We start from the raw sequence: 12,011 nt of genomic DNA on the forward strand, positions 1-12,011 counted from the left end.
GAGGAGATTGACGGGGGGTGAACCTGGAAGGAGGGGACAGATGAGTGGCGATGATAAGGGACAAACTGGACCCATGGGTGGGCAGATGGGTGGGTGGGGTCAAGAGGAGGGTTGTTTCCCCTCTGTTCTTGCTGCTGCTGCTGCTGCTGCTTCGGGGACTCACTTTGAGTGCTGGATGTCAAAAAGGGAGAGTCTGTCAGAAGACGGACTTGAACAACAAAGAGGGACGCATCGCAGACGGACTATCTGTGATTGGCTTCCTGAGTGTACATGGCTGCGCTGCGCTGAGGTTCAGTTGCGGCTGAGTCATTTATTTTGCCCCCTGCAATGCCCTGATGCTGCTCCACTCACACACACTCCCTCTCTTTCTGTCAGAGGGAGGATGATGATGGACAGGTGAAAGCCACTGTCAGCTGCTTCCTGTCTTTTCTGTAGGCCCGTAGCACTGGCAGGTGATGGGCATGAGACACACAAAACACACACATACCCAGCAAACATTGCTCCAAAACGACATTTGTGTATCCACAGCTGCTACCTGCGACGGGAAACCTTATAACAAAAACAGTTTCCAGATCAGATTTTATTTGTTACCATTTCAGAACATCGTGTTGTGTATGCTCATCTGGATCGATGTTGATCTTGTGCTCCTCCCGTACATCTCCATCTGCCAAATGCAAGTTGGCTTAATGCGCACACGAGTAAACACACAGAGACATGCATGCACCAGCAAACACACACAATGTAAACACACGCATCGACAAAGGGGTCCGCCAGAGGGTTGCAGAGCATGTTCACCATGCATGATGACTGAAGCACTTTCTCTCCAAGCGCACATAGAGCCCTCGCCCCACAGAAACAAACATCTGACCACATATTGAAATTATCCCTGTTCATCTCATACACACACACACACACACACACACACACACGCACACAAACACACACACACACACAAACAGTTTCCCATGCCACTGTGAGGACTCTATTGTTGTCTTGTACCACCACAATAAAGCCAAGCTTTCCTATAATAACGTGCTATCATTATAAAGACATACTGTAGATCTGTAAAGACTTATACACTGAAGAAGACTATACTGCCTATGAATGTATGTTAATATGGAATATATGCTGTGTCAAAAATGACTGTTGTCGCTTCTTTCAAAAGAATTATGTGTGTGTGTGTGTGTGTGTGTGTGTGTGTGTGTGTGTGTGATAGAGAGAGAAAGAATGCCACAAAAACTATGTTGCCCAGAAGGAAAAGAAAGAACATGAGAGGATAGAAGGATGGAAAGTGAAAAGGAGCAGATCTTATTCCACCACCAAGCTCTGAGACACACACACACACACACACACACACACACACAGCCCCGCTGACAGACATACACATATTTCAATAAAATCGTCCATTTCCCGTGTCTTTCAGCTGCATTATTATGTGGCCACAGTGTGCACTGTGCAGCGTTTTGTGTGTGCGTGCTGTTTGTGTGAGGTACATTACACCCCGAGGGCCTTCCCTGCACCCCTGACACCTATAAACATAATTTATGCGCCATATATCACCGCATACAGTATATTAACCAGCGATAAATGGACGTGTTTCCCGCGGCGCTGGGAATCTGGTAGTCTGGTTGTGGGAAGAACCGGAGTAGCCGCTCGGGTTTCAGCGACCGCCTGATTGGGTTTGGGCTGAAGAGGGAACAGAGGCAGGAACACCGGGCTAGAACAGGGATTACAGTGAAATGCAGACCACATGGCACAAGCTTTTTCCCTACTTCTGTCTCTGTCAATATCATACTACCCCCCTACAGCTTTTCTAGTTCTTTCTCCTGCAATATCTTTGAATTAGGCTGGTTTCAATCCGCTCCCCCTTTGCGGAAAGTGTAACCCTAACCACTCCTGGTCTGCGACGGTGGGGATCTGTCCTTCATTAAGCCACTATGATGGCATAGATGAGGTGGGTGGTGGTGGCCACGCTGATTGGGAATGTCTGTTGGCTTGTGTGTGTGTGTGTGTGTGTGTGTGCTCAGTCTGCCAAACAGCCAGATGTACAGTAAGGCAGTCCGTCAGTCAGTCAGAGAGCTGTAATGCCTTTTGTGGTTTTGCTGCAATTGTGGCGAGACACGAGACAAGAGGCTGACAGTGGGGTTTTACCACTTAGTGTATTTTTGCGTGTGTGGGAGTGTGCGTCGAAATTATGATGCAACAAATTTGGGTTGGGGTAGGCTGGTACAAATATTTGTGGAATGAAACGTCCACCTTCCACCTGTTAAATACACACACCTTTGATATACATACATCTCAAACAGTATTCAGTCCACTCAGACAGACAAATGTTTGTACAAGTAGTTAGAAATACTCGCAATAAAATGGCTTATTTTGTATTTGTACATATTGTTCCTGTAGGCTACAGAGTTAAATTCATAAGCAATAAAACACACACGTTCTCAATGGATTAACAGTCCGGGGTTTTGCTGCCACAGCTGACTATTGTTCGCTAATGTTACCAAACTTTTGAAAGGTATTACTGTTTTACTGATATCTCTGAGTCAGTTAAGTTCTACGGTTTAGCATTCACCATTATCCTCCATTATCCACCATTAACCTAATCATCACTTCGCCACGTTGGCCTCCATCGAAAGTGACGGGGGCTCTGGCACAAACTGGATCGTTCGTAAACTCAGTTGGAATACACCATTTAGTTATTCAGAACACCACCCTGGGGACGGCACAGCAGAGCACCAAGAGCAGTCAATGTTTCATGAACAGCTGAGTGGTCCGAGCTACATGTAGCAGCTGTGTACTGTGGTGAATTAATGGAAATTCACACACATGAGCAGAGAGCGAGCTGTTTGTATAACATTAGCTAGCTGCTAGCCTGCATTTCTAAAACTTACTTTCATAGGCCAATTGTTAAGAGTATAACTCATCATCTCTTACAGTGTCATCCTCCTCACTGTTTACTACAAGCTTGTTACACAAGAGGTTCTACATATTGCAATAGAGTACCTAACATTATATTCTTTCGTCTTTTGTTCCAGTTGATTTTTGTCATTAATTCACACAAAAGCGTATGCTCAACTACTTTGAACATTTTAGCTTATAGCATCAGATTGGATTTACGAAGGTACCCTACATTAGCACATTTACTTAAAAAAAATAAAATAAGGTAAAATCTTCATTAATATGTAAATTAAGAGAGATTATAAATCATTACAAGAGAATTTAAACTTTTTTTTTAGGGGAACTGCAACAGAACAGTAAAATACACACAGTGACAGGCATCGTTGGCTCCCAAATTCCCCCCAAACCAACCTTTTTTCATTTAACTTGTCAAAACTGATTCAATATTAGCCTATTATTAGCTTGTCTGTAATAAATATACTCTGTAATAAAACTCTGATAAGATGACAAGACTCTCACACTTACTGACTAGCCATTAAAGCACAGTTAGCCATAGAGAGGCTAAGTCATGACGTCTCGGTCAAAGAAAATAACGACTTTGTAAGCAGACGATGCGCCCATGATAAACAGACTCACCTCTTCTGTCGGGCTGAGCTTTAACTGGTGATGGTCTAAGGGTAACACGAAATGGGTTTTGTCAAAGAATGCTAAAACAGAACTGTTAAATAAACACCAATATGATTTTATTTTTAAATTACCTATCTGATCTAAACATATGAAGCGTGCTGCAGCATAATGTTAAGTAGGGTTTGTTCCAGGGTTCGTAGTTCTCTGTAGCCACACTGTTAGCATGACTGTAAATCTACATATTGACTTTTGGACAGGCGTCTCCTGGGCAGACATAATAAAAATTCTGCAGATTACATTGAATTAACTTTTATGCAGTATATCAACATTGATGTAATAACAGCAGTGTAAGCATGGATTGCTTGTGGCACACCGTGCATTAACCTGTGTGTCTAAATTGCATGTGTGACTCACAACCTGCAGAATATTTATCTCTAATAAACACTTCCTGAAGGTATGAGAGGTAATGTGATAATGATGGTGTGATTTTACCCTTCTACATAAATCATCCAGTCAATTCTTCTCCCAGACAGGCGGCTAATAGTTCAAATTACACCTCGGGTACCTCTGCATACCTCAGGTTAAAGGTTTTCTGATGCTGTCTCTCTCTCCCCGTCAGTGTGTGTTGTGTGAGTGTGAAGGGTTAACAGTGCAGGTTGGCTGGATAATAATGCCCCTTGCTCATGCAACCCAGGAGAAGGCTGGCTTTAGCCCAGGGCCCGGCCCTCCCAGGCCTCTCTCAAACTCCCAGATCTCTTCAGCATACTTCTCATATTAAAAGAAAACAAGTTACACAAATGAGACAGATGGTTCTTGTTTGTGATGACAGTTGCAATTCTTTCTCCTCCAGTCCTCCGCCCCTCCTCTTCCCTCTCGGCTTTCCTCTGGTGTCTCCGCTGTTTTTTGCCCTGAAACGGCCACGTTGTGCAACACGAGCCGAGCGGGCGTGAGAGTCGGGCTCGTGGGCATCGAGACATGGACACATCGTGGCTACATGCTGGCGCAGAGGACTTTCTATTAACTGTATTTCATCTTTACATTGATGTCCTGATATGTTAATACACAACATTATATTCTATGAGCTGCCTTCTCATGCTGTGTTGTCAGTACAAATTTAATTTACAGGTATGAAAATAGTCTGAGCCATTAATCTTAAGACACGTTCACTCACTAACTCTGTCACTTCTGTTTTTGGGACATGAATGAAACCATTTCCTGGAGCTGCAAAGGTAACTCACAAACACTGATTAGGCAAATATGATCATAATTCACAGGAGATGAAGGGTTGTTGTTACATGACGTAGAGCTTTACTCATGTACATTAAATACAGGTGTAAAAGCAGGCTGACGAGGCGTTATGTAGGAATTATTTTGCAGAGAAGGTAAAGATGGTCGATCATTGACTAGTTTGAAGTCATTGTGGGGGAGAGAGTGGTGACACAAACCACAGGGGAGGTGGATGATGGGGGGTTGGTGGATGACTTTGAAGAGTGATGGAGGTGATCCACAGCTTAGTGACTGCATTCCTTCACTCTGTACTGGTATACCCCTGCAGGCCATGACAGAGACTCGGACAATCAACTACAGACAGACGCAGCTGTAGCCTGAAACCTTGTGACATGAGCACATCATGAAAATCATTTATTTGTCTTATAAACATTAGTTAACTGTGCCAGTTGTGTTATGTGTGGGTACAATTACCATTTAGCTCATGTGGCTCCTCACTTCCCTCATCCGCAGCTCTTACTTGCTTCTTAGCACCTCCAAGCGATGGATGCAAGAGACAGATGTGAAGAAGTGAACAGGTTCATCCAATAAAAAAACTCAGCATCGGATATACCTGTGGTTCCTCGCTCAAAGCTCAAGTCCTCCAGGTGTTTTCTGATCTGACACATCAATCAACAGAAGGACATGATCGATCTAAGCTATGGTAGGTTAAGGGCCACAAACGACTCGGTCACATTAAGAGAAAGATTGTGAAACGTGTTTTGGGTGTGATGTTTTACATTAATGTCATGCAGCACTAAATATAACATGGCAATAACAGTCCTTCATGTGTCTGTTTTATGCCGGTTGATCTTGTCCTCTGCTCGGAGGGTAAAAGGAGCTTCTGGTCCTCGTTGTCGCCCCAGTTCACAGACACTACTGTCGCTGTTGTCCTTTGAATTGGCTGCTAACAGCTGCTAGCTGCTTTTTAAATCTACGATTTGTTGGTCACACACATAACATGTCGTCAACAGGTCACTTCCCTGCCCCATCCTGCAGGCTCGCCGGCTAGCTCTTCTTACAGTGATGTCGATTCTGCACTGCTCCCACCTCTGCTGCTGGCTCAAGCATTGACCCCCATTCCACCTTTGTACCTTATATACAGAACAGCCAGCATAACAGTCCTGCCTTGAACAGGCTGTGTAAAAGGGGCTTATAACAACTTCACCTGACTTCCACTTTTGCTCCCGTCATACTTACTGTGACCAGTGTTGGATAACGATACTTTTAAAATTAACTAACGTGAAAAGTAAAGTGTTGGAGTACTTTAGAGTGACCGAAAAGCACAGTCAAACCCCTCTGTGACATGGGGTAGCCAACTGTACATGTACCTTTGAATGTACTGACTTTACCGTCATGTTGTAGCCTTCTTTACGACTCACAATCGTTAACTCTGCAGGCTAATAACAGGAATGACAGACACAATATAACATTGACAGCTCTTTACTCTGCTAACAATCTGACAGCGAACTGGGCAGAGGCATACAGTATTAAGTACAGAGAATTATGTCGTAATATTTTGAGAAAAAAGTTGTAATATCAGGGGCATAGAGTCAAAATAAATATTACAATAATAAAGTTGTAATTTTATGATAAAAAGTCGTAATTTCAAGCGACAGTTAGTCTTTTTGTTATTTTAGAGGAGAGTATTAGGAGAGCAGCCAGCCGCATGCACTCAATGATGAACGCGGAGCATCTTGTAAATGATATTTTAGATTAGTTTCACAACTACAACTAACTGAATCCTTCCTCATTTTAGCGCTTCTGATATTTCTCTTCAAAAACATAGGGACTAACCCTAGCCTTAAAATGATGACTTCAGCCTTGTAATATCATGACAATATTCTCGAAATCTCAGAAAACAGAAACAGAGCAAATGCCTCAGGGATTTGATTTTATTTTTGTAGTGACAAAAGGAAAAGACAGCAATTTTTTTTTCCAGTAATGGATTACTTTTATGAAAAACTAACTAAATAACAGATGAATTGAACTGCAGAACTAACGTTACTCGTTACAGCAAAAAAGTAATCCAAGCACTCTAACGAATTACTCTGTAAGAAGTTACCCCCAACACTGACTTTGACCACTACAGGGCTTTTGTCACTTGAACATAAATATATCCTGTTTTGAGTTACTTGCTGAAAGGACAGGAGGAGCTGTTGGATTATCTTTGAATGTTATTGATTGATTTCTGTGTCATGGGCTGCATCAAGAACAGGAGGAGGCCTAATTCGCAGAACGCCTGAGAAGCACCTTCATCTTGTGTAAATGCTTTTTACAAACATGAGCAAGACTCAAACATGACATTAGCATGGTTAGTGTTCAGAAAGCTGAAATACTTGCAATCACTCATGAACGCTTCAGATTTGCTCAAAAACACTTGAAACCTCAGTTGGACTTGAAAAGACCAAAGGCAGCTCAGGGTTAAACGTTGGGCAGACGGACCTTTAATTTTCAATTTTCAGACATTTAAAGTGAAATTTAACCAGGCCTGTTTTCCACATCTGTCCATACAAACTCTCTGAGGCTGCTTTTGACTGCAGTGAATTCCAAGCACTCATCTCGAGGCCACTCGGGCTACATTTTATCCCGGCACAGACAGATCAGATAAGGACGGATCAGATAGAGAGGGAGGAGCAGTCAGGAGGAGTGAAAGTGACAACACACTGCTGATGAGAGCTTGAGCTGCCGCAGCTTCATCTCTAGATGCTGGTATGGAGGATCACTGTAAACTTACCTCGCCACACACACTAACACACACCTCTCTCTACAGGTGGTTATAGCCATGTGTCTGTCATCAAGGAGATTTCAGCTGAACTGCAAAGAACTTTCCCTTAACACCTGGACACTAAACAGGTGTGTGTATGCGGGCGAAAGGGGCTGGAGCGTGTGTGTTACATGTATCTATTAGCCAACTGCAACCTGCCGTGTCAAAATAATCCTTTCAGTGACCAGTGGTAGCGTCACCTGATGGTCGTATGGTTGTCAGACATGTACTCCACTCACACAAAACACACACTCACATGCACACACATACATTCAGAATGGAAAAAGGCATGATGATGAGTGCAATACTTGGATCGGCCTTTTTTAAGATAAATATATTTTTTGACAGCAGCATGAAAATAGAACAGAACAGAATGAAATATAGTATATATGGGAGATCTCATGGAGCGCCCCTTGGATTCTAATTGGCCACCGCCGGTGCCGTCCCATCAGACTGGTTGTCTTCATCATTTTCTATCGAGGAAGAACACGCTGCCCAGTGCCCAAAAGTCTAAATTGAATTAGAGGTAAACCTGGATCTACAATATACTTTTAATTTCTGTGCCATGTCAGTGTTTAACACTCCTATATGGGTTTGCAAGGCACAAACCGAATGTGACGAGGGGCTTTTTTTCTCATCTTCAAGGCTTTGTGCCAGAAACTGGCTGGTTGTAACCACCACCACTGAAACGTTTTGTCATTAAACATACCACCTATCAACTGGGAACATCCCTGAACCATATTCATATTGTATTATCCTAAAGGTAAACAGGTTTAGTCCATACATTAATCAGCACATTGTTCTTTGCTCTCAGCAAACACAGGTCTCTGATGAATACTGATCTTTATTTAAAATGTACCTCACCAAAACCATGTGTTTCTGTGACAGTCAATCATGACACAGGGAACATGCCAACACATCCTCACACCAAAGCGACTGTACTGCTAGTGACTCCCAAACCGCAGCAAAATGCAGCATACCAGTGACAGGCGTACAGGACCTTCAACCACTTCGATTAGCAAGAGATCATGGTTGGGTTGAAATTACTATGTTAATTACGTAACTTAAATTAAGTGCACATGTATTTCACATAACTTGAGCTACGTCGTGTGTGATGTAAGTTAACTATGTTGGGAAGGTAAAATAACTCACTATTGACTTTTGGTTTCACAGGACACAAACAGCCGTCTGCAGAGTGAGTTTGTCCTAACTGTCCTCCTTCCTATGAAGACTTTATTGCTCTTTATAACACTTCACCTGACTTCCTCCTTTGCTGCTATAGTAATAGCTACAGCCTCTAGAGGTTGCCGCCTAACAATAAATGTACATATTGGTTGTAATAGGCTGCTTGCATAGTTTTGCATTGTTTTTTTGATGAGGATAGGCAGAGCATGCAATATTTCTCAATATTATTAATGAAATATCAATTATCTATCTCTAGGCAGTATGGTTCATTTAGATGAACCATACTGCCTAGAGATAGATGTACATAATAATATTACTGGCTTAAAGGTGTATTATCAGTTCAACAAATTTACAAATATATATATTAAAAAAATACAAAGACATATTGTAAGAATCAACAGCAGACTGTGAGGCTTCTTTTTCTTTAATGGCGGGTTAAGGTGCATTACTGCCACCTACTATGCTGGAGTGTGGGCAGAGTTTCCTATTTCCATTAAGAGTGTCTTCATTAACCCAGGCTTTGCATTTTCTTCCTAAATACTGAGTAAATTCTTAAGATTCAATGCTCCCACCTGACATTTCCTCTCCTAATGAAATGGATGTTTCCACACTAAGTGCATTGTGTTATTTAACCATGTGTGTACTAATCACAGTCTCGATATGATTGTTTACTCTCAGACAGTCAGACAGTTTAACAACCATTCACACCTGGGCTCACCTAGCCCTAGCAACCCACGTGAAGGCCGGTTGGGTCAACGACCCACAAGTGGCCCTAACACTCTGAAACTCAGAGCTCTCACGTGTCCTTAACGACTCTGTAAGGACACTCCCACACAGAGTTTAAAGGCCTGCAACTCCCCTCCAGTTAGTTAGAACTGAAGAAGCCTCTTGGATGAGAGGTGAAACATCTTCAAGAAACTGAAATAAGTCCAGTTGCCTATGATACAGCACATAGAATGACCATGACATGGATGACTGAGAACCTTCATCAACATGTTACTCTCTAGAGGTTTCCATATTGCTTTCATTCCCACTTTTTGCTTTGTTTTGTATAGATGACATCCTTTGACTCTTTTATTTCCATGCTTTTGCCATGCAGCCATATATTGCTGCTGTTACAGCTTTAGCTTCTACTTTACTGAAAGATACCTCCACAATCCTGTTCCAGAGCCTGTCTTCCATTACCCTCAATGCCCCTGTGAGCTGGGATGCACATTAGCCTGACTTCTGTTTCAACGTGATGTGAGGCTTTGGTTTAGGAGGGTCGTCCTCTAATCACATGGCTGGTGGTTTTATCCCCAGCTTTTACTGTCCACATGTCAAAGTTTCCTTGGGCAAGACACTGAACACCTAGTTGCTTCTGATGGTCACCTTGCAATATATCTCACCCATTAGTGTGTGTGTGTGTGTGTGTGTGTGTGAATAGGTGAATCAGAGGCAAATTTTAAGCCCCTTGGATAGAAGTGCTATATAAATGCAGCCATTTACCATTTAAACGCTGGGTGTACTACAGGAAAGACAGGTCACAGTATTTTGAGCACCACATATGACAATCTGTTCACTTACAGTGAAGACAGACATCTTAAACCTTGGCACATAAAATCAAGACTATTGCAGGTTTATTTTTCAGTAAAATGGATGAACCAACTCTTGAAAACGGTACTGTCTGTGCTGATGTCTGTGATACAAGCAGTTTTTATAGCAATACATCATATAGCATGGGTATTTTCTATAACTTGAACACACACTGTGAAAAGAAGACAGAACACAGAGGAGGACAGGACGTCCTTCAGGAGAGATCATTTTCCACACATGATTTACAACATGGCTGAGTTAAAAATAATGATGGCCCCTTTGCTCTCACCCCACCACCTCATCCTACCTGCTGGAGAGCATTTGGACCAGGCGGACTGAGCCAAACCTGCCCCTCTACATCACGGCCAACATCTACATGAAAACCACATTGGGTTCAATGTGTTGGCAGGAGCTTTGGACACTGGAACAGCAGAGACTGTCAAAGGTTCAGTCCCGGCCTGGATAAGCAGACTGTGTCCTATCTCTAGCCAGCATTGGAGATTTATATTCAAGCACACACATAGCAGGCATGCCTCTGCACTGTACAGTGTATAGCTGAGATGTCTGAACACTGATTTACTGCTGAGCTCTGATAAACTGCTCAAATCCTCAGCGTGTTTTTCATCAAAAGTCAGTATCTGTGCAGATCATCATAAAGTCGTCTCATAAAATTGGGTGCAGCAGACACACACAGGCAGCTCTCCGCCAGCATTGTGTGTGCGTGTTTCAGGTTGCTTAAGTGTCCTGGATGGGTTGTCTGGTCATTACATCCCCACCTCTGCCTGTACGTCCCACCCAGAGAACACTCAGCCAGGCTGGATGGTGATTGGACAACCCCAGAGGACAAAACATTTCAACTCATTTGTCAAATATGATGAAGACCAATGGAGGCCAGGTGGTGTGTCTCTGCTTTTGTGTGTTGAAGTAGAGGGCTGAGGAGCACATGTGCGTGTGTGTGTCTGTGTACACCAATATTTCAGCAGAGAGGAATGCCCTTCGTTCAGCCTGTGTGATAATTAATGGCTGTCAGCGTCTCTTTAGTGGAAGAAGGCGTTGACAGACAGCACTCCAGAAACGCAGGGAATGCGTGAACGCCTCACAGGGGTGGATGAGGGTGGAGGAGGGAGCCGAGGGAGGGGGGGTACAGTGCAACATCCCTCCCAACCGCCTGTGGCAGATGATCCAGGTCACCAAACCTGGGACATCACCCTCATTTGCTGCCATTTGAGGAATTCCTGGACATCTGTGTGAGCTGTGTGAAAGTGATACTGATCTGTCAACACCAACATTACAGCAATATACTAGAGTGTGTGTGTGTGTGTGTGTGTGTGTGTGTGTGTGTGTGTGTGTGCTAGAGATAGAAGGCAGGACTAGTGTAGCTTGAGAGACAAATCGAGTAAAAAACAATTTGATTTTATCATAAACTATATTGTTTTATATTGTGCTCCTGATATTCATTTTCAGAGTTAAAATATATTTGATTAAAGGGGCGATATATAGTTTTGGAGAAGAAATTCAAACTCATAATTTTAATATTTACAATATTAATTAGGAAACATTACATAAGTGAATAAACGAGCTGTTCTCGGAGGAAAATAAGGTCCCAGAACACTGACTGAAGCTAGAAAAGGTTGTGATTATACCTATAAAATAAAATAACAAAGCAAAATCAGTTTGTTTTAGTCATTCA

Source organism: Pagrus major, chromosome 6 (assembly GCF_040436345.1).
Source record: "Pagrus major chromosome 6, Pma_NU_1.0".
NCBI lineage: Eukaryota > Metazoa > Chordata > Actinopteri > Spariformes > Sparidae > Pagrus > Pagrus major.